A 27665-nucleotide genomic window follows, 5' to 3' on the forward strand; every position below is an offset into this window, starting at 1 on the left:
TATCTGATGCCCAATAAAATACTCTAAATCCAGCAACATAAAGTACATGTGGGGTGAGAGTTATACAGTGCTTCCAAGTGTTTACTCCTTTTGAGGCTGTAATGTTAAATTCTACCAAGGTTTAGTCTTATTTTTAAGGAAAGCTGTTGTAATACATTACAAGTCTATGCATCATTACATACCCCAAAGCTCCTGTGTACATATCCAGCATTCCTCTGTAGTAGACTCTACTCTCCATTCAGCCAGAAAAACTGTTGTCACCACCTGCTTTAAATATGATTAGCTTCACAGTCTGGAACTAAGTGCTTAAACTTTCTCCATTTTGTAATTTTTTCTGCTTATCCTACTTCAAAATGCTAAGCTCATGACACAATCTCAGTAGCTGAGGTGAGGATATCTGTTGTGAATATAAAGCATGCTTGTACAAGATTGATAATTCATAGAAATAAAATTATTGCAGGGAAATGTTTGCTTTATGCAAATGTCATACTTTATTGGATATATGCCATACAGCATCACTCCAGAAACGAAAAGAAAATTGTACATTAAAATAAAGATAAATTTAAGAGAGACATCTATAGCAAAGTTGGTATTATTCTTAAGCAATATACAAAAATTAAACTTGAGTTGCTGTGGTGGCCTAGTCATACTGTCCTGAGCTCTGTTCTAGTCTTCTGATCTCAGGTGTTGTGCTCGTCTTTGCTATTGGACAATCTTCCCTTCCATTCTGTGTAATAAGTGAGAGTACACCTTTGGGTGTACTGGGAATGCCCAAGCACTTCCCCTGGGAGGGGGGTAAGTTTTGCACTGTCTTTTGTGGATCCTGTGCAGTCCTCTGGTGGAAGGGCCTCAGGAATGGGCTGTGGGCTGTGGCCTCCCGCCGCTGGACCTGCCCAGAGCTGATTTTCAGCACAGCTGCAGAGTTGGGTTTCCTAGTGGACACATTCTTCTTCCTCTCCCAGCCTTGTTAACATCTCCTTAGGCCTGAGATAACTGCACCTTTATTTTCTCTTAAACTCCTCTCAGGTTAACTCACAGTCCAGATTTCCAGGTATTTGAAGAGGCATATTTGGGGGCAGGGAGGTGGTTGCAGATGAGCAGTTGCTTCTTTGCAGTTTGCCAGAGTGGGCAAAGTGCTTTGGTGATCTTACCGCTGTTTGAGGCAATTGTGAATTTTAAGTCTCTTACAGCACATACACACACACACAGACACACACCCAGAGACACACACACAGAGAAAAAAAAGGTCAGGTCTAGTTAAGAAGATATATACCACTTAAAGATGCTTGTTTACAGAGATGTGAAACAAATCTAAACTGGAATGATTTCCTCAGAAACGTGAATATCTGCATGTTAAGCCTGAACACTGACAGAAGAGAAAACAAACCTAAATGGATTTTAAAAAACATTCTGAGATTACAATAGATTTTCTTAGTGTTTCTTTATCCCTATTGTCATTAAAAATAATTTACTTCCAGAATCTATAAAATCAGTATTTCTTTTTAATATTTTTCTCAGTGTATGTTTAAAGAAGTCCTTAGGGAAGAGTAATTACGTATTTCTAATGTATCACTAATAGTTGAGGCTTTGTGGAAAGACATTCAAGTCATAATCAAAGCACAGTCAAGGAAAGAGTGGAGAGTAGGAAAGGTACATTAGTAGCTTAAAAAGTTCCTTGTTTATAGGGGTTTTTACACATACTGTTTTGACTTTTCACCTTCCCAGAGTTTTGTGCAAAGGGAGACATGAATACCCCACTGTCTTTATACTTAATACTGGTATCTAGACAGGCTTTGAAAACTTTGCATATCATCTGCTCTGCTTGGCAAGCAGTGCATCACCAAATGTGCAACAGTTAGTATGTGCAAAGAGAGAAGATCTACTGCATGGTACACAAATTATAAGAAAATGTTTTGGAGAAATTATATTGTATACTGAAGCCAATTCCCTAAGTTTACACCTGCCAGGCTGACTAAACTCTCAGTACAGGTGGCTCACAGATTTTATGATTTGACAGAAAATTCTCAAAAAAAGAAGATATACCAAGTGCATGTCATGGTTCTTGTTTTGTATTTGAAAACAAACCAACACAAAATAAAAATTAGTCCTAGATATGGGGATTAAAGAAAGAGTACCTCTAAGAGTCTTTCTCAATCCTAATGTAAGAGGTGAGGCTAATCAAAACTTAACAAGGTGTTGTGCTATGCTAAAACAGACAAATCCATTGAGCGTATTGTCTTACAAGGCAGTATAAATTTTATCTAGTGCTAGTTCAGTTGAAGCATCCAGTGTAACTGGTAGTTTGTGGCACATTTGTCAAATGAGAGGCATTAAGATGTTCTTTGCTTTGTAAATTATAATAAATAAATGGTATTCCTACTTGTTATTTATCTGCCTTCAAACTTTAATGAATATTTCTTGCGCTAATTGCTGATTTGCTATATTTAGAAGGAACAGGAACATATGGAGATAATAGCACAATATTTATGAGGTGCCAGTTCCCTTATAAATATAGAAATTGAGTAATTAGAAATATTCATTGGAATTTCAATGCACACTTTGGGATTTGAAATTAAATTGAGCTAAAGTTGGTGATCCTTGTCATAAATTAATATTTGGGGATTTGAAATTTAATTCACTCGAGGTATGTCTTCAACTACTGAATTATTTAAATAAAAGTAACACTGGACATAGCAAGCACATTTAGTGAAAGGGGAAGCATCAAAGGTCAATTACAGGTTTTTGACAGTATGGAGTTGTTGTTATCACAGATTTTAACATATTTATTTCCCACTATGTCAATCTATTTCATTCCTTCACTGTGTCTAGTAGAAGACAGGTGACTTAAAAGTGGGACTTGCATGTTTTCCAGGTCAAGCCAGTACCTACAAAGATATGACTTGATTATAAAAGTTATAAATTACACTACATAAACTAAATGCTCCACTGATACAGATTGATTTTGGGCTATTCCTTTAAACCACTAATAATCTTTTAAACATTAATAATACCAAAATAAAGTTACTTATAAAGATTTAAAAATCCGTTTTGGTAACTTGTGTCTTCTGAAAGAATCACATAGAACAAAATCTAAACTGTAAATAATTCAATAATAATAAAAAACCACTTCAGACTTAAATGGTTGAAAATTTAGAAGAAACATAAAATGCCTGTACAATATTGATTGATTTTGGCAGAAGTCATAGAAAAGCCTTCCAGATGTATCTTTTATGTTTTAACATACCAAAGCAGATCCAGTGAAGAACCAAGAAGATGTTAAAATGATCTGAGCATCTGATAAATAAGGAAATGCTAAAGAGAGCTGAGATTGTTTAATGTCACAAAGAAAAGGTTTGAAGGCATCTTTCCAATACATTTATATCAGCTGGGGAGGGAAAGAAAACAAAACAGAGACAGACCCTTCTCAGTGATGTCTAGTGAGAGACCAAGGTGCAATGAGCACATACTGAAATACAGAAAACCCTCTGCATACAAGTAATCATTCTTACCACGAAAGTGGTCAAAACAGGTTGACCAGAGAGGTTTGGAGGCTATATCAGGGAGATGCTAAAAACATGGTAGAGCACAATCTTGAGCAATCTGCTCTCTAGTTGGCCCTACTTTGAAAAGGAAGGTTGAATTGGATTTTCTCCAAGAGTGCCTTCCCAATTTAGCAACCATTCTGTGAAGTCTCTAAGAAAGAATTTGTATTAAGCTTTATTCTTTACATAAGATTCCTTTGAACTGTGATGTTGATGTGGGTAAGAGGATGCAATCAAGTAGCACCTTCAGCTACCACAAGCATGGTTTGCTACAGGACATGGATTTATTTGAGCTATTTTAAGTTGACTATTAAAGTTAAGGTTTTTTGGCTTTACTTTTTTAATGTGAAAACATTTACTTTGCAAAGAAATTAAGGTTAAGGACATAAATTAATTACTTCTTGAGTTTCTTCCTTAACTATGCAAAAGTGTAGTAAATTATAATGTGATTATTGTGCTAAGTAGCTTGGGTTTTACAAGAAGCTGACTCCTTATCTAAGTTAAATATTTGGGAACTTTACTTTCATTAAATGTTATCTACATTCACATAAGCAAATTCATACATAAATTCCTATTAATCAGTTTAAAATAGATTTTAATGAAAATACTTTACAATCTCGATGAGCAAAGGCTTTAATATATACAACATATTTTTAATTGATTAATATTGCTGTCCCTAAGTGATAATGGATTTATAAAATTTAAATGCATCTGACTACTAAATAAGTAAGACCAATTGAGTGGAAGCTTTGAAGGCTTCTTGTCATTAAAAGTGGACATAAACTTTAAGGTGATTTTCTAATTAAAGTTAAATTAGCAAACTGTAATTCAAACATGATACTTCAGGATTTAAATTGTAGGCTCACGTGATTCTGTAAGAGAATCACATGCTTCTAATATAATTTGGAAAACTTTATTATCAGAAGGGCATGTCACCCCTTAATTGCAGAGATTTTGACTGCAATTCAAAGCAGCAGCACATTTTCAGAATGAAGATCTCAAAACTGGACACATTTATATACCTTTCATTTCATGGTTATCTTCCATGTTTATAACCTTCCTATATTGATTATACGGTGATAGTTTTCAAAAGCAGATGTGAAGTCCAAGTTTTCAGCTAATTATTATTATGAAATTATGTGTTTCTTCCTGATTTCACAGTTATGTGCAAAGAGCTCATCTAGATGTAGTTCAAAACGATCACAGAGCTACATCCCATTATTTGAAACTGCACTGAAATTCCTCAATACAATTAAAATAACTCACCTTATTCAATGACCACTTCTGCTGTAGTATGCTTTTAAACAGGTCAATAGCTCCCAAAAATTCTGGCTAGACTTCTAAAGGAGTGTAAAATTATTTTATATTTCTCCTATGCTTTTTGAAGACAATGACATTAAAAAATGATAAAAAGCTCAAGGAAATCTTGCGCAAAATAGATACATTTACAGAAGGTCGTTTTCCAAACAATGGAAATGGTTGTAAGAGTCAGAACAAGATTGTCACTGTTAATACAGCTGTTAATACTCTGTTAATTCATCATCTTTGTGTGTATAGAATAGAGACTCCCACATCAGCTTCTGAATTTAATCTGTTTCTTACCCTCTGTAAAGCAAAACCATAGTCAGCTGTTGAATGCATCACAGAACTGCATAAGGAAATTAATACTTCGTTACTGAAGCTGAGTCAGAACACTGTATTAATGCAGGAATAAAAACTGATCAAGTAGAAAACAGGATATGTCTGCAGGTATTGTTTATCTTGCAGTCAGTTAGGAAAACTAGAAACTCTTGATTTAACATTATGTGTGCTTCATATGCCGATTTTAATCAGATTATTAATCTTGAAAAATTACTTCCCAATTTTGATACCTTTGAAGAATTTTTTAATAAGATATTTATTTTTAAAATTCTTGGCATAAAAGTTTCTTGACAAATTTTTCCAGTTATACTGACGCTCTGGAAGAACTGATCATCAGGAAGCTAGAAAATCTTAGATAGTCAAAACTTAACCTTGTGCACAAACAGGGTGGATGATAATAAGAAAAGAGTCTCAGTGTTTAACAGAACTACAGTACATGAAAACTGGGAACATCTTCCATTTAATTAACTATTAAACTATTTCTGACACCAAGGAAATGCTGAGGCACTATAGCAAGCACTTCTTATGTCTTCTTCAGTACCCCTTTGCTCCAGCCTGTCTTTCACTCTATCTCTTACCTCTCATTTTGCATCTCATTTTTTCCAGTATCTCATACCCATTATTATTCTCTTCAGTCTCTTCTCCCAGCTCCTCCCAGGCTGTACTTACACAACCACACTTAGGAGATGGAAGCCATGAAGCATCAAAAGCAGCAATCTTAACACCTCCTTGCTTTTCCCTGGCTCTTATTTCCACCCCCACTGTGTCTTGTGGTGGTTTAAAATGAAACATGGTTTTGGCAAGGTAATGGACTGAGAACAGGAAGAGTATGTGAGGACTAGCAGATGATGATGGAAGTAGAGTGAATGATTTTTTAGGAATAGCAGCAATTTATTGCCCATTTTGAAATTACTTTTTGCCTTCACAAAGTCTGAGTATATCTCAGTGTGGACCTCTGTGTCAGATTAATTTTCCTGAAATATCTCACTTCCTGGCTTCAGAGTCTCTTCTGTTGCTGAAAGTGGCTCTCCTCTCTTGGCTCTAGTTACCCCGTTTCTTCTTGTCCTCATAGTGTTTTTTGAGATGGACCCTGGGGAGAAAAAAAGTCACCTCTGCTTTAACACCTATAAATAACACCTTGTCTCCCTCACTTCTGTCAGCTTCAGTCCAAGTTTCTGGCCAACACAGATTGAAACCCCCAAATATTTGATTGTCAGCTTTAGCTGCTTGTGTGAAGCAAGTTTTCATCTGCTTATTAATTAAATAAATTTTATTGTGTTTTCATTTGGAAAAGAGAGAAAAAAGAAAAATGTCAAAGTTGACACCAAGATGAATACATTTTATGTCTATGTGTCTGGATGTAAAAGCCTTGTAATTTAGGTGCAAGATTAATTTCTGGGAAGAGCCTCTCCTACTCTTCACTTTTCTCTTTATGAGAAATCAAGTCACCGTGGCAAGGTCACCTTAACCAAATAGCTTCATACCAAACAGTTAAATATGGCATGAATACACAAGAAAAGTAAGATTCACAGTGATGCTTTGGGTTATTGTAGACATAACTGGCAGCTATTCTTTAAAATAAATGAAAAAAAAAATAAATTACATAATAAACAGAACCGTGGAATATAACACTTTATGTCATCACAATGATTGTTTTAGATAGAATCTCCTTGCATTAGAATCAATCTCACAGTCCCATATAGACCCAAAATGTGTATAAAGATACAATCAATGGTAAGAATTTTTGATGTCCCTGTGAGCCCTGCTAGCCCTCACCATCTTTGCCCAGTCCCACAGGGTTCCTTCTACTCTGTCCATGGCCTAGGACCCATTTCAGCCCCAAGGGCCATCAGCCCCTGCCCCAGTGATGCCACAGCAGGCCCACTTCTAGCTCCCCACAGCCCTGCCCTGCCTGGCCATGGGTTCTGCTGAGCTGGGCTCATCTGGAAGCCCAAACCCTGGCCAGGCATCAAGCCATTTTCATCTCCAGTGAGTTGTCAGATGCCAGGGGCTGGGGTTGCTCCTGTCTCCTTGGCTGCCCTGCTTCTGGCTGGGGCACTGTGCTGGGGTCTGGCTGCAGGATTTGCCCAGACACGTGAGATAGAACCCTTGGCACTCACTCAGGGCCTTAGGGAGCCACTGCTCCCCTGCTATCCTGGCAGCATTTTAGTGTATGGCCAAAATTACATCACCATCTTTTACATTTTGCTATTGTTTAAGCAAAACATATTTTCATTACAAATTCTGGTGAGGCCACACCTTGAATAGTGTGTCCAGTATGAGAGACACTGACATACCAGAAACAGTAAAGTGACAAGCTTGAAGATGATGAGGGGATTGGAGCATCTCACCAATGAGGAAAGGCTGAGAGAGCTGGGGCTGGTTAGCCTTGAAAAGAGAAAGCTTAGAATGGATATCACCAACACCTGACAGAAGGCTGCAAAGAGGACAGAGCCAGACTCTTCTCAGCTGTGACCAGTGACAGATGAGAGGCAAACTGGAACAGAAGAGGTTCCACCTGAACATCAGAAAACAATTTTTTACTGAGAGTGTGACTGAGTCCTGGTAGAGGCTGCCCAGAGGTTGTCCCTTGAAAAGTCATCTAGACATGGTCCTGGACAGCCAGCTTTAAGTTGTTCCCTCTAACTTCAACCATGCTGTATTCTGTGACAGAAGGGAATTATGCAACTGAAAGTGATCTTAGTGTATGGCTTAATTGGCCATGTGTCTCCCAGCAGACTGCATCCTGGAGAAAGATCAAAGAAAAGGAACTTCCTTCATCCTCTCTATCGACAAGCAAGAGTTAAAGCTCTTTGTATTGACTTCAGGACAATCGAAGAAGACTACATAGTCTTAGGTTCTGTCTGGCAGATAATCAAACTTCCAGCATGTTCTATGAAAGACCTTACTCACTTAAAAAACCCACAAAAACATAAAGAAAAGAACAAAAAAACCCAAACAAGAACAACAACAAAAAACCACCCCACCCCCCAAACAAACAGCAAAACACCATCAAACAATGAAACAAGAAACAACAACAAAAAATAGCACCTGTCCCTCCCCAAAACCGCACTCAATATGGTCTTAATCTACACACAGGCTGAGCCCACCGAGCAGGGCATGAAATCTCTGCCTTTGTGAACATCTCCAGTTCTTTTCACTACCAAAAGTTTTATCAACATCTAATTAAATTGCTGTCAGTATGTCTTTCCTCATGAACAAGAAAAAGATGAAAAAACTAATTAGGTTATGTTTCCTAGCTGTACAAGAGGCAAGATGGGAAATTTAAATGCTGAAAGCTCTCTAGTAGGTATCATGAGCACTGCACTGCTCAGTCATCCCTGATGGCCTGAAACAGCTGGAGCTCAAGGGACTTGCTCTCCTGTTAATAATTGTCTCTACTCATCTGTTCTTGAAATAGAAGCTACTGAAAACTTAAACTAAGCACCCAGAGGTCAAACTTAATTCAAGGTCACAAAATCTATTCTACTCGCCAGAAAATACAAAGGCAGCAATTCTTGACACATTTTGCAGCTTCATGCTTAGCAAATTAAAAGTAGTTAAAATATAGAAAATCTTAATGTAACTCTTAATTTCTTGTTTGATCTATGAGAAAAACATATCCATGCTGTACACAAGACTGCCTTTAGTAGAAATTGATTCTCACCTAAAGGACTAAGGCTTGCTAAGAGCCTCTCAGAGGGATCCACCTAACCTCAATCAAGACAAAATTAATGAAGAAGCAGACATCTCCTGGTATATCTTGGCATATTACCTCAACAGGAATTGCTCTGTCTCAACACTTTCACTGAAATTAATTTAATTAACTCATCCATTAATAATGAATGATCTACAAGCCTGAAAATAACCATAGATAATTGCTTTGACTAGAATTTTCCAGTAATCTGCCACAGAAATTGATATTTTCACTCCAGGGCAGCTTTATGATATTAAAACAATATTAGCTGGGGCATACATAGTCTGCTGCAGTTTATAAACATCTTAGGTATTCAAAAACAACGTAGAAAAATATTTGTTTGTTCTTCCAGGCATGAAGAGAGAAATGGATATTATAATATATCTATCAGGTCATAAAATAATTTTCAATTTATCTTCTCACAGGATGAGAGGTTATGAAATTGTGTTAGATCAACTGCAACTTGTCAGAAACTAAGAAGCTCTTATGATAACCAAATCAAAAACTCAAATCTCTTGCTTGACCTAAGCTTGATCTTAGTGGCCCTGAAAGATTTTAATAGAAATAAAGATATTAAAGAGCATTTATGGATATGTTCATTTTAAAAAGCATATGTGAAAGGAAGGTTAACAATCAAATTCATGCCACTCTTGAATTGAAAGCTATAATATTTATGGCTAATTTCTCATAAGAGATATGTCAACAACCTCATTCCCTGTCAAAACAACAAACAACTTTAATAACACTTTAAACGTGAAAATAAATATTTTAATTACTAATTCAGTGCTAATTCATCTCTCTCTAAGTTTCACATTACTGGTGTAAAGATAATTTACTCTTCACTCTTACAGTCTATTCTGAGTATTGCCAGGCATTCAGCCTGGAAAAGAAAAGGCTTCAGGGGGACCTAATTGTGGCCTTCCATCTGAAGGGACCCTGCAAGAAAGAGGGAGAGAGACGATTTACAAGAGTATGTAGTGACAGGACAAGGCGGAATGGTTTCAAGCTGAAAGAGAGTAGGTTTAGATTAGATATTAGGAAGAAATTCTTTACTGCTAGGGTGGTGAGGCACTGCAACATGCCTCAGAAGCTGTGGATGCCCCATCCCTGGAAGTGTTCCAGGCCAGATTGAAGGAGGTCTGAGCAACCTGGTCTAGTCGACGATGTCCCTGCACACAGCAGTTCCTTCCAATCCAAACCATTCTACATTTCTATGACTGGTTTAATTTTAACTCTTCCAGGAATTATTATGAAAGTTGACTAATTGAGGCTGTCTTGACTGCATAAACTGTGATCTGCCTGCAACACTCTGGGAACTTTCTTTTGTCCTAAACTGTCCATTTTGGATTTCATGCTGATAATATATTGACATGTAAAGTATACAGATTTATGTTACACATTTGTTCTTGATAACCCCTTCTGCACTATTCACTGGGAAAATGTGAACTCATCTATTGCTTCAGTAACTTGACTACATACCCAGTCACACAAATCCATGGACATCTGCACATTGCTGATATTAATTGACATTAATTGCTTATCAGGAGAACAAGGAGTTTATCCAAAAAAATCAATTTCTCCAAAGAAGTATTTTCAAAGTTTTATGAAAAAAAAAGATGATATAATATAACAAATGACCACACAATAGAAACATAAAATAAAATGTGCAATTATGGATTAACGGAAAGATAGAATTCTAAATGTCAAGTTCTGAAACAAAAAATTGGTGATTTTTTGCTTAAGTCTTACCCAAGTTTTAGATCTTAACATGCTCAATATTAAGGATATCATCCCTCCTTTACGTGGAAACCTTGGAGGGAATGTGAGAACATTATGTTAGTTATGCTTTTGTTATCCAGTTACTAAAATATGATTAATTTAATATTAGATGGAAAATAGAATCATAGAATTGTTTAGGTTGAGAAAGACCTATAAGATCGTCTAGTCCAACTGTAAAAACATTTTTATCTCTAACTTCTTGTTTGTCTTTAGGTAGATTAGATCAATCTTATAGTCTAACTTTGTAATTAATCTATTTTATAAGACATTCTGATGATTTCTTTTTTTAATGTGACTAATTCAGGTATTTCAGTTTAAAGGATCTTTTACAAGTTCTTAGTTGCTGCTTTATTTCATTCTTTCTTGAATGACTTTTTAGGTGCCATTTCAAATGAAAGGTTTCATTTACCATCTCCAAAGCACAATCTATACTCCTACAATGAAGCCAAGACCAAGACAAAAGTCTGCTAGCTGTTTGGATCTTTATCTGGGTTCTGTGTTTTTTTGGGGGGTTATAAATCATCTTTTAGATCTATATTATTGCAACACCTTGTGCAATACAGTGGAGACATAAAATACCAACCTCATTCAGTACTGCTCATGCACATTTTCTGTGAAGCATAAAGCTCATTCAGTGCTTTGCATGTTAGTTTACTTTTTGAGAGAAAAGTGCACACAGAAATACATCAACGTGAACTCCTATCAAGCCCAGAACACTGAAATAAATTCAATAAATAATTGAAATAAACAGGTGAACAGAAACATGACAAGGAATTTCTACCATCACCATTACGATTCAAGTGTTTGTTAAATTCTTTTGGTACACAATTGAAAAAAACCTAAAAACAAAGTCACTGTAAAACTTGTTAGATCACCTCCTTTTTAATTCTCTTCCTTTTTTCTTTTAAATTATAGCAGTGTAGAACTTCCACTAATTAAAAATATCTACTCCTTTTACTTTCTTCCCCTCTTCCTCCATTGATTTTTTTTTTTCATTTATGTCCAATGTACAACTCTGTGGCAGCTCACAGTGGCTCTGTCTTGATTTTATTAAAGCTAGTTTGACCAAGAAAGCCGTATTTTAAGAACTTGAAACTTTTGCTTATTACGTGCATTAAAAGCATCCTTCAAAAGGGAGTGGAAGGAGAACATGATTTGTTCATAATTCATAATGCTGTCAAGTAGTAGAATTATTAGTGTCTTAAAATTTTATGACATTTTCAAAAGTACATTATAAAAATACTTTAAAAATCTGACTATATTGCATTTTACAAACTCAACTTATATTTGGACTTAAGTAATAATTAGCATTTTTACTAGCATTGAGCAACTGGATTTATATATCAGATAAAGTAATTTCAAAAGTTCAGCATAAGTCAAAATTCTAATTTAAACTTTAGGAAAGTATTAAAGCTGTGCAAACCAGTGGAGCAGTATTCTAAAGCATCAGTCCGTTAACTAAATTAAACCAGTTACCCATTGCTTTGGAAAGACATAACATGAGCAGGTGCATTTGCCCCAAGGGAGGTTTACATACAAAAGTGTTCAAACTTTTCCTGTTCTGAGTTTTTATTTCAACAGTAATACAGGCAAGACCACAGGTAGACCCTCTCAAAGAAAAATACTAACTTTGCAAGTAGCACTTCCTCCACCTCTAGCCCCTGGCTTCTTTTTCCCCATCTTTTGCTGCTTTTTATAATATTGGAAAAAATTCTATTTCCATCTTTTTAGGGGTATACATATTGTTGCAGTTCTTGGGGAGATTTCCTTACCTTATTTCAAAGACTCTTTCTGGTAAGTCAGAAGACAACCACATCTTTAGAGTTCATTTATTTATTTCTTTATTATTTTTTTAAGATTCTATAAGACGAATTTTGCTAGGAATTCAAATGCCTAAAACTACAAATAAATAACAGACAGATTTAAAAAAACTTTCTACTTCCCATTAATTTTGATAGAAATCAAGTAACAAAGTCATGTTCATAGGATTTGATCCTATTATCAGAGGACTGTAGCATCTTTCCTACTGTCATGGGGTGACTTTACCTTTAAGATAGCTTTGGGAGCTAAGGAAGTTGAAGCTGCTGGTGGCTGATGGGAGTCTTTCCTCCTGACCAATTATCAGTCATTTCTAAGAATTGACAGCAGTTTTAACCATTAAAAAGTGAGATCAACTTGTGAACCCTACCTTAAAATGTAAAGTCAGAGCTCTCTTGTTCTCTTTGTTCCCTGGCTGTGAAAAGTGACAGAGCTCCAGCTGGCCTCCCGTTCCCTGTCCAGGCCCTGCGGCCCCGTTGGGCAGGGGCTGGGCTGGGCCTGCCGCGGCTCCCGGCCGGGAGATGGGGCCTGCGGGGCTTGCCCCGGGCTCTGGCCGGGCCAGGCCGGTCCCTGGCTTGGCTGCAGTTTTTGCTGTGACTGAATTCACCAGAGACTGCCAAGTAAAGAAAGGAAAAAGCTCTTGACCTGTGGTGGGCTGAGCCAGTGACCACACTCTCCAGAGCAGCCATGAAGAATCTTCCATTGCAGACAGCTCCAGCTGCTGCTCCGGCAGAGATCACAGAACCATCTACAAAGCCTGGGCAAAAATTTAACCTTTTCATTACCCAGATAAGACTTGCAGATTAATCCTTTTATCCAGAGAGAGAAAGAGAAAGTAATCCACATGTAAAGAGACTTTATAAACTATCAGAGACAGTAAAGAAAAGAATTAAGCTTCAGAAAAGGTAGAGAATAAGGAGACGCTTTATAAGCTTAAATATTTTTCTGTTAAAGCTATGGAGATGGACAATAAGGTCTTGAAAAAACTCCTTTAATTCATGACAGGATATAGGGAGGAATAGAGTGTTCAAAGTGTGGATTTTGAGTAAAAAGTAGAGTAATTGTGATACAGTGAAGTGCTGGAACAGAGTGAAGTGAAAATTTGAAGCCTTGGGGGGCAATGAGAAAACTTTTCCAGTGGAGCTCACAGAGATAGATGAAGACTTTTGCCTTTGAATAACTCATCCTTAAAATGACACCCCTAGACTTATGACCTATACACACCTCAGAGTGATGTGAAATGGGAGGAGTGAACTGGTGACAGGCTTTTCGGGCAACTAGCATCAGAAAAATAGAAAGCTAAAGAAATAGCTTTCTTGTGGAAAACTCCATAGATTAGCAGAAGAAGACATCTGTTTCTCTACAAAGACTGGTGAAAAGACTGTAGCAGAAATTGGACTGTTTTAAACACCAAAGTTTCAAAGTTTTTTTTCTCTGTTGTCATGTGAACAAGGGAATGGTGGGTAGTAGGGGATAAAAAGGGTTTTCTGGAAGTTTATTCTGGTGTTCTTATTCTTGTAGTTTGTTAATAAACTTTCTTTATTCCTTTTTAAGTTTTAAGCCTGTTTTGCTCTTGCTCTAATCCATATCTCACAGCAAGAAATAAGTAATTTTTTTAGTTACAGGTTTAAAACCATGACACCTATGAAGAGTGAGGTAGGGTCAGGCTGGAGAAGGTTCTAGGGAATAGCCTTCCAGTACCTGAAGGGGGCCTACAAGAGAAAGGGAGAGGGTATTTTTACAAGGACATGTAGAGATAGGACAAGGATAATGACTTTAAACTAAAAGAGAGTAGGTTTAGATTAGCTGTTAGGAAAAAACTTTTTATTATGGGGGTGGTGAAACATTGGAACAGGTTGCCCTGAAAAACTGTGGATGCCCTATTCTGGGAAGTGTTCAAAGCCAAGGCTTTGATGGGGGGTTTGAGCAACCTGATCTAGTGGAAAGTGTTCCTGCCCATGAAAGCAGGGTAAAACTGGTTGACTTTTAATGTTCTTTCCAACCTAATCTACTCTGTGATTCTATGATTTCTCTCCAAGTTTCTCCAATGTTCCAAAATCTCTAAAGGGAGCAGGATTCATCAGCATTTGTAATAGAAAGTAAGGACCTTAATGATTTGCAGAAGATCCTGATATCTTACCTCTCAAGGTGGATTGACAGCAACTTGGATGAAGCTTTATATCTGCTGACAAAACAGTGGCCTAAATCTTCACCCAGGAGCTGAGGAAAACTTAAGCTAAACCTGCTGGCATTTGGTGAGCTAATTTTCTCTATTTATACATACTAATCAACTAGCTTGCCTAACAGCGTTTTGCTAACAGAGAAAATAATATAGACAACTAAGTTGAGAAACAATACTATCCAATCCCTAATTCTTAAAATGTTAACTTTAAATATTGCAGTTCAGTTGTTTTTTTTTTTTTACACGAGGTAATTTGTTAGCCAGGCAGGTGTTTCACTTTAGGTACACCTCACCGAACAGGAATTTTTAACGCTCTTCAGCAGTGAGGCGAGGTTTCAAGCTGCTGCTCAGCCTGTGGTGCAAGTTGTGCCTGCTCCACTTGTGAGTTCTTTATCAGCATTCTCTGCTCCATACCCAAATTGCAGCCTTACTCCTCCCCAAGGCTGGGCTCCAGATATCTGAACAAAGTGATTTGAAGATAGAAAGCTGGAAGTGTAGCTTTGGCAACAGTACCAGCAAATTCCATTCTCTGCTCAAATGAACCATGCTAATTTAAATCTGATGCAGTTTTCTATCTATTGAAGGATCTTTAACAGATGTCTGTCCTGGTTTTGGCTGGGATAGAGTTGTGTTGTTTTTGGGGTTTTTTTCCCCAGTAGCTGGCACAGTGCTGTGTTTCAGATTTAGTATGAGAATAATCTTGATGACACACTGATGTTTTGACTGTATTTAAGTAGTGCCTACAATAAATCAAGGACCTTTCAGCTTCCCATACTCTGTGAGGATCAGGTGCACAAAAAATGCCGGTGCTCCTCTGTGAATGAGGTCTCACTGGGGTCACAGGAATCCCCACTTCAGGATTTGACTTCTAAGACTCTTGATTTCATGACTTGTATCTCTCTCATCTATAAAATGTGGTGTAGCTATGGGTTTTAGAATTGTGAGAATTTTAAGTCCCACCATAAAATAGGTAGAAACTAGGAAAGTTTCTGATAGAAACCCGTGGTTTAGATATGTTATATCCATCTCTGGGTTTTTTTAAAGTCTATGAAAACAGAAGACCATTCAGCAGCTTGGTAAGTTTGTGAAAAGGTTTATATACTGTGATTTCTTACCTCCTTGCACTCTTAATATCTTTTTGTCAGAGGCTCAAACCTGTGCTGTTAAACTTGAAGCACTCACAAAATCACTTTTGAGGTTGGGAGGCACTACTGAAGATCAAATACTGAAATCAAATGTCCATGTTCAAAGTAAAGTCAGCTAGAAAAGGTTGTTTAGGACCATGTCCAGTCAGGTTTTGAACACCTCTGAGGACAGAAACTGCACAGCCTCTCTAGGTATATTGAGGTTTTCTTTTAGCACACTATTGCTAAAAATAAATAAAAATAAAAAAAAAAATAGGTGTTTTTCTGTTTAAATGGAATTTCTTGTATTTAAGTTTGTTTCTGTTGGTTCTTTTCCTGTTACTGGGCACCAGTAAGAAGAATCTGCCTCCAGTTTTACACATTGGTGACATACCCCTGAGACTTCTCCATGTTGAACAGTCCCAGCTCTCTCAGCATTCCATCACTTGTCAAAGGTTCCGGACTCTTAATCATTTTCATGGGTCTTTGCTAAACTCACTTGAGAAGTCCACATCTGTCTTGCACTTAGGAGTACAGGCTTGGATCCAGGATTCCAAATATGTCTCACCAGGTTAAGCAGATGAGGAAGATAATGAACCTCTGATTGTGGCATTGCTCTATTTGAGCCCAGGATGCTCTTGGCTTTCTTTGCTGTGGAAGCCTGAAACACTTGACCTGGGGCCCCTTCTGGAACCCCTTCAGCCTTATTATTTTATTAGCCGTTGATTATTTTGTCTTCACATCACACTGCACACTTTTCTTACCAATCTCGTTGGCCCTGTCATCCTCTCACTCCTTGGCTGTTTCTTATTTAAAGTTCTTCTCTCCAGTTTGACCTGCCAGTTAACAGAAATGTTTCTTCCCCACCTAGAGAGATAGACACTGTCTTTCTAGAAGTCCTTTCTCCTCAAAGAGATTTCCACTATAATAAAAAAACAAACTGCTATTAACACCAGCTGTGTAAAGAGTTCCTGACCCTCAGCATCTGCCATTTTCCCTCAAATCCTTCCTGGTCATTGCCACGATCAAGAAAATAATCAAAATCAAGAAGGGCCACCATGCCCTTTACTCTCATCCCCAATGCTCTGTAGTCATGTTTGATATATTCCAGGTCCAGTTTCATTGGTACCAACATGGAAGAGCAGCAAGGCATAGTAGTCTGAGGGTCAGACAAGGCTTAGCAGTCATTCCACAACGTCCCAGATTCATAGCTCTGGGAAGCAGCAAGCCTCCCTAGACAAGTCAGTCATGTCAACAGATGGAGGCCTCCACCCCCCACAGCCCCCACTTGTGTCACTTGTCTTCCTCCTGCAATCTGATTTCAACTTCAGCTCTATTACTTGGTGATGCATATCCTACACATCTCCTACATACATGCGTACAAGACCATCTCCTACTACCCCAGGCACCACTGAAGCCCTGGGCCTCCAGAGTTCTCTCGGGAGTCCAGTTTGAGTCAAAGCCTCTGATGTTACACAGAAAGTTGTTCCACTTGCTGCTGGGGGCTGTGCCATGGCAGATCACTGTACTGTGGAGCCCAGCAATGCTGATCCCATTGGAGATCTGACCTCCTCTGCACAGCCCTTTACACTGTAGTGGTTTTAGTTCACCAATTTAAGTTTCCTGTCCAAGGTACCAATTTAAGGAAGTGGGTCTAATGCTGGCCAAATGCCCATGCACCCTTTAGAATTATTTACTCATTTTCTGCTGTGAGATAGGATTAGGAGGAGAGCAAAGCAGGCTCAAACTTTAAAGAGTATAAAGGAAACTTTATTAGCAGAATTAAGAGGAAAAAAAAAAAAAAGCAAGCAGAATACTTGCTTCAGAACACTTCTCTTCCCTCCACACCCTTTTTTCTTTCCCACTGACAATATAAAGAGACAAAACTTAGGACTTTCCATCAGTTTACCACCTCTAAAATTGTCTTTCTTCAGCTCACTTAGGGAGAGGAATCTCTCTTGCCATGCCATGGAGACTTCTCCACAAGAAACAGTTCTCTTGTGGCTTCAATGTTACAGCAAATCTGGGAAAGAAAAATCTGTTTTGCAGTGTGAAAGTCCCTCCCGTGACTTACAGCTTTCCCACTGCTGCTTTCATGGGCCATGTCAACTTTATGGGGTGCTATTTTAATGATGAGCTGTTCAAAAGCAAACATTCTCTTCACCTATCTCTGAGTTCATCTTCATCTTTGGGATCAGAGGTCTTCTTCTCTTCTTCATCACTTTCATCTCTCTCTGTTCAAGCTTCTCATTTCAATCACAGCTACTTCAACATCTGCTTGCTTCAGCATGGGTGCCTTAGCTCATGTCTGCAGTTTGAACACTCCATCTCCCCATAACACTCATGAGTTACAGGGATGTTCTAGTATATCATAGTCTATCACCATGCCATACAAAAGAATTTCAGCCCAAGACTAAGACATCTTTTCATTCACCTCCCGTCTGGGATTTAACTCCTGTACTCACAGTGGTGTCTTCACGTTGTCATCTACGTGTCTTCACCCTTTCCTTTTCTCTCACTCGAGAGAGGACTGAGGTTTGCAAGTGTCATGTGTGCACTAAAAGAGTTAATATCTCGCCCGGGCCTGCGGATGGCCATGTGATCTCTGCCGGGCCGTGGCCGGAGCTGTCCTGGTGAAGTATTTCAAGCCACGTTGTGGGGTGCTGTGCCAGCATCTCAGGGGCCCAGGCGGGGATGGTGGTGGCTGCTCTGGCCTCATGGCTAGTCTCCAGCCCCAGCTGCATTCAATTCCAGCCACAGGGCCACTCTGCGCAGTCTGTAAAGCCTCCCCTGGTCTCAGCCGCGTGATCTCCCGCAGTGATGGGACAGCCCCTTGGCAAGATGACTGCGCAGCTTGCGACTGGAGATGTTTATGGTGGAGGATTCCTCGTTGGCCATGCTGTAGGGGTGGCCAGGATCTCAGAAGCCAGGCTAGGACTCAGTGGCCGATGGCCTCCCGCCCCCTGCCCGGCAGCTGCTGGGGCCTGGCCCGGCCCATGCCAAATTACCTGTTTGAAAGCCGTAAGCAAGAGCGCAATTTCCAGCGTTTGTTCATTTTTACATGTCTGCACAGAGGTGTATCTAACTTTCTTAGTGGTTTAACAATGTTTCAATGTTCAAAACTAGCCAGCTATTGGTTTTGCCAGGCACAGAGGAAGCTGCTAGCAACTCCTCTTAAAAACAATCACTTTGTGGCTGGCTCCTTCCCTCCTCACCAAAAATCAATTAGTACAAAACCAGCACATACACAAAATGCTGCGCAGACTGTTGCATTGTGACTGCGCTCTGCTAGCTGAACTCTGTGTAATTTTAAATAGGATGCCTAAGTAAAACATCTAGTTGTCCCAGTTTACTTATACAAGTCATTCTAGGAATACAGAACTCTAACTGGGAATTCATCCAACATAAACTTCTGGTGGTCTTTCCATTTCCAAAATGGAGTTGGTGCCCTGAACCATAGAAAAGTTCTAGAGGAATTTGATTTCTAACTTCAGACTTATGGGTTACTAAAATGAATGAACACAAATCTTGTGTGTCTTAGAAGCATTTTTTTCATTCTTCAAAAATAGAGTTCTGCTCCATCTTACTGATGTGACAGGATGTTGTATTAGCAGTGTTGACTCGTACATCTGCAATTGGAATTCTTTGCACACACATAATATATTATGCCCATGAATAGATGTATATAGCTATACTCCAGTACACTCATTTCTCTGGGATAGATATAATACTTTATATAGAGAATTTACATCTATATATATTAAAAATAAAAGAAGTTAAATTAAATCTACTCCCCTTATCTGATGTAAGCTTCTGTAAACTTCCATAAATTTTGTCTGTGATTTTAAATTAATCCTATAATTTTCTATTACTTTGAAATGTTAGGGAAGCTTCGCAATTGATCACTGTATGATAGGGCTGTTACTGTTTTCTTCAGCTCCCATTATCCTTTTTTTTAATTAAATATCCATCTTGACAGTTTTTAAGTAATCTATTTTAAATTCATTTGCACGCTGATGATCTAGTATAAACCATCACTGTTCAGAGCAGTGATAAACTGATTAATTGCCAACAGGATGAAAAATATTTCAAAAAATGTATCTGTATTATATTTGTCCTTTTATGTAAAACAGACAATTTAATGTTAAGCATAAAAATAATAATATAAAACTAAAAGTTGTTTAATTCTAGACATTCTAGAACTGAATGAAGAAATTGCTAAGTAGTTTCCCCTCAGAATGACTGAAATACTTGTGAACTCCCCCTTCTCTCTACCACCACCAAACCCCCCCAAATCTATCAGTCTGAGGATCGTTTACCAAACACGATTAATCTTCACTCAATGAGTTTAATTTGATTAAGTGTTAATTAAATTAATAAGTGTTACTTATTCCTATCCCTGTTTTCAGGTTCTGTACACATTGCCTTTGGCCATATGGATTCTGGAAGGAAGTCCAGAAGCTAAAACAAACTCAGTTCTAAAACAAACTCAGATCTAAAACAAAACAGCCTAAAGGTAGTGCAGACAATGACTAAATTAGAAATACAATTTTGTTCTGTGCTAACATGTGTGATACAATTCTATTTATTTTAAGGAGTATTGGAATATTCCCCCCGCTGATGGGAAACAGAAGGAGATATCTGAATAGATAACCAAGCAAGGTTATATTACAAGTCAAGAAATTACATCATATGGCACTTTTTATGAAATTAATTACAAATTTTAATGTGATTTATTGATTTCAAGACTTAATTAGAGTTATTTACATCTTTAATTATTGTCCTTTGACAAAAATCCAGGATATAACATGTTTCTATAAAATTCGATAAAGATTTATAAACAAATTCTGCTATTAAGACATTATTTTTCAATTTTTGGCATTTTTTTTGAGTATTCATAGACCTAAAATTTGATTACTCAACTCGAGAGACTGAAATATTCTGTACAATGAAGCATGATCTTCCAAACTTGTACTATCTCAAACTATTATGCCCATTTTTCACAGTTTTGGGGCACAAACATGTATACTGATTCTCTATCCTTTTACTTTATATTTATCTCCTGGGATTATAATTTCAGGGTTATTCTAAGTGCAGTGAGCTCAAGAGTCACAGGAAAAATTGCATCAAATCTTTATTTTGTGTAGAAACAGCAGTAATGGGAGGAAAATGAATATTCTAAACAGTAATTGAAGTATTTCTTCAAAGTTTTAAGAGTTATGACAGTTCTGAATTTTCCGACATCTTTCAGAATTTTTCAAGAACAGAAAAAAAAAAGATTTGAGAGCCCAGAACTGAGAGGCACCAAAGCAGAACTGTTGCTCTTGAGGACTGACCTCCAAACTAGGAGTATGTCTTCTTGAACCTGTAAATCCTGCTTCACTGGTACCCTTACAAGTACATACACTTCTCCAGATGAAGGATCACAGAAGCCTTGCAAGGTCTCCATAACCTGCTGCCATGGAAACCTTTCACACAGCCTTTCAACTGAGATATGAGGAGACTCGGCGGTGTCGCTGCTCTGGATTCCTCAGACTTCTTTGTTGTCTTCTGAAAATTCACAGTTCATATTTTCATGACATCCTACAGATCCCAAAAAGTCAATGAGACCCATTTTTTGGCGAATTGCATGTTGGAGAGTGAATCTTCATTTGAGTGCTGTGTTAAAAACACCTTTTAATTGCTTTTTAAGTTAAAGATGCAATTTTTTAGATCCAAAGCTCATTAACAATCTTTGTTTATGGCATGAAAAGTCCCAGGGCATAAAACAGTTTTAAAGCCATAAAGGATGTCAGTAAAAGCCTGAAACAACATTTTTGCCCACACTGGATATTTCTCAAGCTTTTGAATTTAGCGTATTTTTAAATCTGAGATCCTTATGAATGAACAAAGCTTTACTTAAAAATTTATTTTCCAAGATTACTCAGAGAAATAAAAACACTTTTAAAGATTAGAAGTATTTTTAAAAATCCAATTTTTTTAAGAATTCAATTTACAGATTTTGATATGAAAATAATTTTAAATTCTTTAATCTTTTAATACCACCCATTCTTAAATCACAATATTGGAACATTTAACACAAGTAAATAAAAGCTTGCATTCTTTTTTACTAGAAAATAAATTTTCACTTACTCTTCATTTTGAACTTTATTTTATTTCACTTCTAAATTCAAAAGTTATAACTGATATATATTTGTTTGGTTTATTTTAAATATCTCTACAAAATGGATACTATGGGAGTGTATGTAAATATACAATGAAATAAGTTAACAGTTATCAAAAGCTAAACTGTTATCAATAACTACTAATTATTTAAAAACAAATATGCAAAGACAGAATGCTTGCCACAGACATCTCATTCAATGGCACTTGAATAAAGTTTGTCTTACTTTGTTTTCTAATTTTTTAACTGGAGATTCTAAGTCGAAGATTTCAGCAACTCAAATAGTTTTCTGACACTGCTTTTGCAGCATTGTCTGCAAGCTTTGTTTCTTGGCTCCACAGCAGCCCACAGATCAGGACTCCTGGATCTGAAGGATATGGTAAAAATCTTCTTTTTTCCCATTTCTTAAAAAAAAAAAAAAATTAGAAACTTTTCTATTACAGGGCTAGGAAAACAAAATAGGCCTTCTGAAGAACCAACAAGCAAGAAATTTCTGCCTGTGATTCAGAACATGGATCTGAGCCTTCCAGAGATGTAGCAAGGCTTTCACCACCTAAGATCTGTTTAAGCAGCTATACACCAAATGGAAGCTTCTGGTAATAATTGATATTAAAAGCATAGTGCAAGAGCAGACCAGACATTAGATAGATCTGATTTTTTAAGCTATGATTTTCATGAAACTTTAAACTTCTTGATACAGTCAGATGCTCAGTGGAAATTATTTCCTATCAGATCTTCTGTGAACACCAAAAGCAGTGAAGCACCTGAATGGTAAGCCCTGAAGAAAAAATCCTGGGCACTGGAAGACGCATGAATGACCATGAATCTAAGTTAGCTTCTTTAGAATGACCACCTGGACTTAGAAAAAAGTCATTGTGCCAAAAATGTTTCTGAGTATTTCTGAGGTCACTGACACTGATTTATTTTTCTGGAAACATGCTGTGCAGCAAATTTCACACTGAAGTTTAAACCCTAGAGAAAAGTCAGGGTTTTAAAAAACAACATGAAGGGGTTATCTTTACGTTCATTCTCCTGTCTGCAGCTGCACAGATTACAAAATAGAGCAGACTTCAGTAAAAAGAGGATCAGGTTCCAGTTTGATATACCTAAGCAGTGTATCACAATCAGATAGACATGACATTTTTACCGTACTATCTTTTTATAGTACAAAATTTGATGCTGTTGTAACAAAAAAGAAGACTAAGCTGTACTTCATAGGCAAGTGGTTTATTCAGTCCATCGGTTCTCTGGAAATTTCTTGCCTCTCAGTACAGTAGGTAATTCAAATGCCTGACTCAAATTCTAATGCACTGAGAGGAGCAGTACCTGGAGTGGGTACATATTCTCCAAAGAAGCATTTAATAAATCCATTTAACTAAGATTACCAATGAAAAATGTCTTACAAGCCAGTAAAATGTAATCAAAACTATAATTAAAGAATCAATGCACTGGCTCTGTCAAATTATGAAAGAAATTAGAAAATGTAAAAGATTTAGTCAAGTATCCCATATATCTGCTTTTGAAGAGGAAAACTGAAGCCAGTTAAAATTCATCTCTACTACACAGAAACAAGTAATGTGAGTTCATGATAAAATTACCATGTATCAGGTCAAAGCAAAAAAAAAATTAGTCACAGTTGTCATCACACTGACTGGCAGAGTTTCTGACTCTCAGTAGTTTGGCTGCCTCTACCATACTTTGTCAGTATTGTTGAAGGGTGTTTGGTGGTTTTTTTTTATTCTCTTCTTGCTTATTTGAAGGGAGTTGCCAAAGGTAGCACGAAAGTGGTCTTATTCCATCTTATTCCAACAATTACAACTCCACTAACTTCAGAGAAGATTGTTCCAAATTTACACCAGAGAGACAAAGAAAGAACAGACTAAAAAGAAAGAGGCTTGATTGACTGCTGTGAAAATGATCAAACAATAAAGTCTGACATAGAATAAAATTATTAAAGCTCATGTCATTGGATCATCAGAAACATGCCACTGGTTTCACTGAGGCTTATTTGCTGGTACAGCACCAGATCCAAGTCTGATGGCATCATTAGTGAAAGAAAAGTATCACTAATTGATATGCTAATTGCAAACAGAGGTAGATTTCAAGATATGTATGTCCAAAGGAAAAGGAATGACATGAATATTTTTTTTAAAATAAACATGACAAACACACTTTTCATTAACACTGCAGTGGGAAGCAATATTTAAAGCAATGAGTCTAGCATTCCTCAAGAGAATAATTTCTTTTAAAATGCCTATGCACCTACACTGCAGGAGTTTCCTCATCAGTGTCAAACTGAGGGTAGGTACAGTTGAAAGTGACGGATTTGTTTCTAAACACAGCTTTTACTTCCTTGGCTAAATATTCCTCTCAGAACTGAACAGAACATTTATGCACTCCTTATGCCCAGGTTTTGAGATGATCATTTTTTCAAGTAGCCAAATCATCACAAATTCTCTTAAAAATTGTGAGCATAGTAGAAGACAGAGATAAAAATTTTAAAAAATCCCAAACAAATAACTAAACCTGCCCACAACTCTAAGTTATTTATAGTAGTACCTGTACTCTCCCCAACTTTCAAAACCCTGCTTGGTGGTGAGGTTACGCTAGAGTTTTGAATGACATGCATTTTCAGAATGTAATAGCATGTTTCCATTTACCAGGTTTGATTGCTTCCAATTTTAATGTAATGAGAGACCTAGATCTGCAGCTGCTGCACAGACTGCAATCTCACTGAAGACAAAAGCAGCTTGTGAAAGAAACTGCTAATCTAAGAAAGGATGATGAGTTTCTTGGAGAGAACAGTCAAATTAAGGTAAAATGGTGAAATGGATCAACACAGATCCGTGGTCAAGGAAAATATGGGATATCTGTTCTGCTGTATGAAGAAACTGATCTGTTAGAGAAGGGCAGGGTGGTTTAGGAAACATTCATGAAGATGGAGGTCAGTTTGGAGAGCATGGTGGTATCCCTGGCATGCTGATTTTGCCAGCAGTCCAGACTGCCAAAGGAGAAAGGACAGGTTTATCTCTGGGGTAAAAGACACTGTTAGGACTCAGGAGATTGATCTACAAAATCCAAGATGTTTAAGCTGTCTTCCTTCTTCTACACACTTCTCAAACAACCTGAGCAAATGCAACTGCCCATATGCAAGATTAGGTTTGACAAGAGCCCTATGATACAGGCCAGACTGTGGAAAATGGCATGTCAAAAATGTGAGAGATAGTCAAAAGTAGCCAAAGACAAATATTCTTCAGGTTATGGTTAAATACAAACTACTGGTTAAATGCCTGCTCCCAAATGTATTTTTTTTTGCAAGGATTACTCTCTAGGGGTGCAACTACTACTATTTTTCAGACCACTCTTCTGACTGGTGTGATACTTTCAAAAGCAGACATACTCAATAGCTGTAACTGTATATATACATATAGAAATATATTTACAATAGAAAATCAAAAGCTCCTACATAAAATGTTACAATGGAAAGGTTTTTTTATGCAGTTAAAAAAGGCCAATGAGAGTATTTTCCCAAGATCTCATCTCTTTTAAGATGTTCTGCAGCACTAGAGAGCTGATTTTACAGCCTACTCCAGCATGTGAATAGTCAGCTGAGATGACAGCTAAAGGGTAAACAGTTCCAGCTGAAACCTTGTGTAATAAAATACACCTTTTTTTTTTTTTATTTCTGCTAATTGGAGCAATGTGTATCTTATACAAGAAATGACAGCCTTCCATCAGCATCTCATTTCATATCCTGACTTAAGTGCTTTTTAACTGTCTAACTTGTACTTCTAAATTTTGGGGTTTTTTTGGTATATTTTCTCACTGATTTTGGTAAATGCATCATCTGGGGTTTGGTTTGCATGCAAAATTAAATGTAGAAAATTTAATTTAATCTAACTGTACCATTATGAAAGAAGCCCCAAGCTCACCTTTAAAACCAACCAAGCATAAGAAGGCAAATATTTTGGGTATGGAAATCTCCTAATTTAGGAAAGTTGTGAATGCTTCAGAACTGTATTCAGTTCTGAATAGAGAACTGTTAATTAGTTGATAATAGCTTCTATTCTACTGGTCTGAAAGTGTTTCAAAATTTAAACCAGATTTGATGCACCTGAATAGCCAAATGCCAAAAAACACCCAAAAACCCCTAACCTAAAAATATCTCTAAGTTTTGGGGAGCAAAAGAAAGCTAGATGCAACCTCACTCTTCAGGAACTGTCTTTTAGTAAAGCTAACTGGTGAAGCACAGGAACTAGAATCCTCTTCATTCTTTCTAGCTACATGGGAATCTGCTGCAGCTGCAAAATTCCTGTGTTGCTGGTTTCATTAGCCAATTATAAATGACAATATTTTGTGCCTTCTCTTGTTTTCCTTTGAACTCTCAGCTGAGCATTGTACAAAGCTGATTCAAAGTGCTGTATAATCCTGTTATAAATTCATTGCTTTTCATTTAATGCCTTCAGTTTAATTCTTTCCTGGATTGATCTGTCATTTCATTCACTCTGAGTAGCCACACAAGGGCTTTATTTCTGGCTTTTTAATGTGCCAGACACGGAGAGACATAATATCCAACTGCAGTATCTCAAGTGAGCTTCTACAGTACAAATGTTCACACAACTGCAAGAGAAAAACTTCATTTCATCTAGTGAGGCTTTGGTTGACACTAAGATTAAAGGCTTAACAAAAGCAATGGTCTGCTCTGTTACCATTGGAGAGTTTCTTGCTTCACCGTGCTATGAAAGACGAATGAAGGACTGTCTGACCATTAACTTTTCCTCATCTCTGGAGGGTTGCATGTGATTAAAAGGAAGGTGGGACGAGGAGGTTTGGGATCAGTCATACAAAATATCCAAATCTGTAGCCATAGGAACCTTGTCTTTTGGCCACCAAAGCATCTACCCTTCAGGCTGTGGCTTAAAATCATTTGTTTAATCTGAACGTGATAGGAAACAGACAAAATGCTAGGTAAATGTAGCAGTAAATGAGTGCATTTGAGTATGCTAGGAACTGTTCTGCTTTTTTTGTCACAGTAAATTCATGCATCATATTTTATTTTATTTCTTAGTCTAAAATTTAGCACTCTTATGCCTAATTTTATTTATTTTCCACCTTTTAGGAGAGCTTTCATTTTTATTTTTTTTACAATTGAATAACCCATATTTCATATGGAAAAATAAAATCTTTGTCAATTTTTTTTCTTCCACTTTAGGGAAAAATAAAAAGCGATAAAAAAGTGTTTGTAAGTTGTTGATAAATCTAAAAATATCACAGCCAAGTGCAATAATTTAAAGGACTGGATACAATGCTTTTGGTACAAGTTGAAAACAGCATCTCCATAGGAGTAAAAAAATATTTCTCGTTTTATATACCCAATGATTATGATTGTTATTATTAAACTGTCACATCACATCAATGAGTAAACAAGCAGCTATGCCTAGATCATATTAACTATTGTGACAGCTGTAAATACCACAGTAATGACTCTCCTTCAGGCAACAGAACAGATAAGAAAATGATTGAAGCTCCATGGGTTTACTACACATTTACAGGTGATTCTGCAGCAAGCTAGACAATCTCTTAAGTAGGAACAGCCTGTTTGCCTTAGAGGTAATGCAGACTCTAAAGAGCAAACTGAACTGTCTGCTATTGAGCAATATAACCTTTGAATTTTAACCTTTTTAAAAATAAAAATGCAAATTAAGTAGTCAGAATTAAA

At 37.2% G+C, this 27665-nt stretch overlaps 2 long non-coding RNA genes across 3 annotated transcripts; one reads left to right on the forward strand and one right to left on the reverse strand.

Moving 5' to 3' along the window:
* Positions 1-477: 477 nt before the first annotated feature.
* On the reverse strand, positions 478-12927 carry LOC111924059 (uncharacterized). The gene is made up of 3 exons (XR_015289628.1): positions 12848-12927; positions 10630-10690; positions 478-6273 (listed from the first exon to the last, which is right to left on the reverse strand). It is a non-coding gene; the product is annotated as an uncharacterized LOC111924059 (long non-coding RNA).
* LOC147655654 (uncharacterized) lies at positions 12721-27665 on the forward strand. Of its 2 annotated transcripts, XR_015289631.1 has the most exons (5): positions 12772-13382; positions 14517-14732; positions 20193-20299; positions 21035-22542; positions 24610-27184. It is a non-coding gene; the product is annotated as an uncharacterized LOC147655654 (long non-coding RNA). The 2 variants fall into 2 exon arrangements; XR_015289630.1 differs by lacking the exon at positions 20193-20299 and having other exon boundaries at positions 12721-13382; positions 24610-27665.

Source organism: Cyanistes caeruleus, chromosome 1 (assembly GCF_971803275.1).
Source record: "Cyanistes caeruleus chromosome 1, bCyaCae1.hap1.1, whole genome shotgun sequence".
Lineage (NCBI taxonomy): Eukaryota > Metazoa > Chordata > Aves > Passeriformes > Paridae > Cyanistes > Cyanistes caeruleus.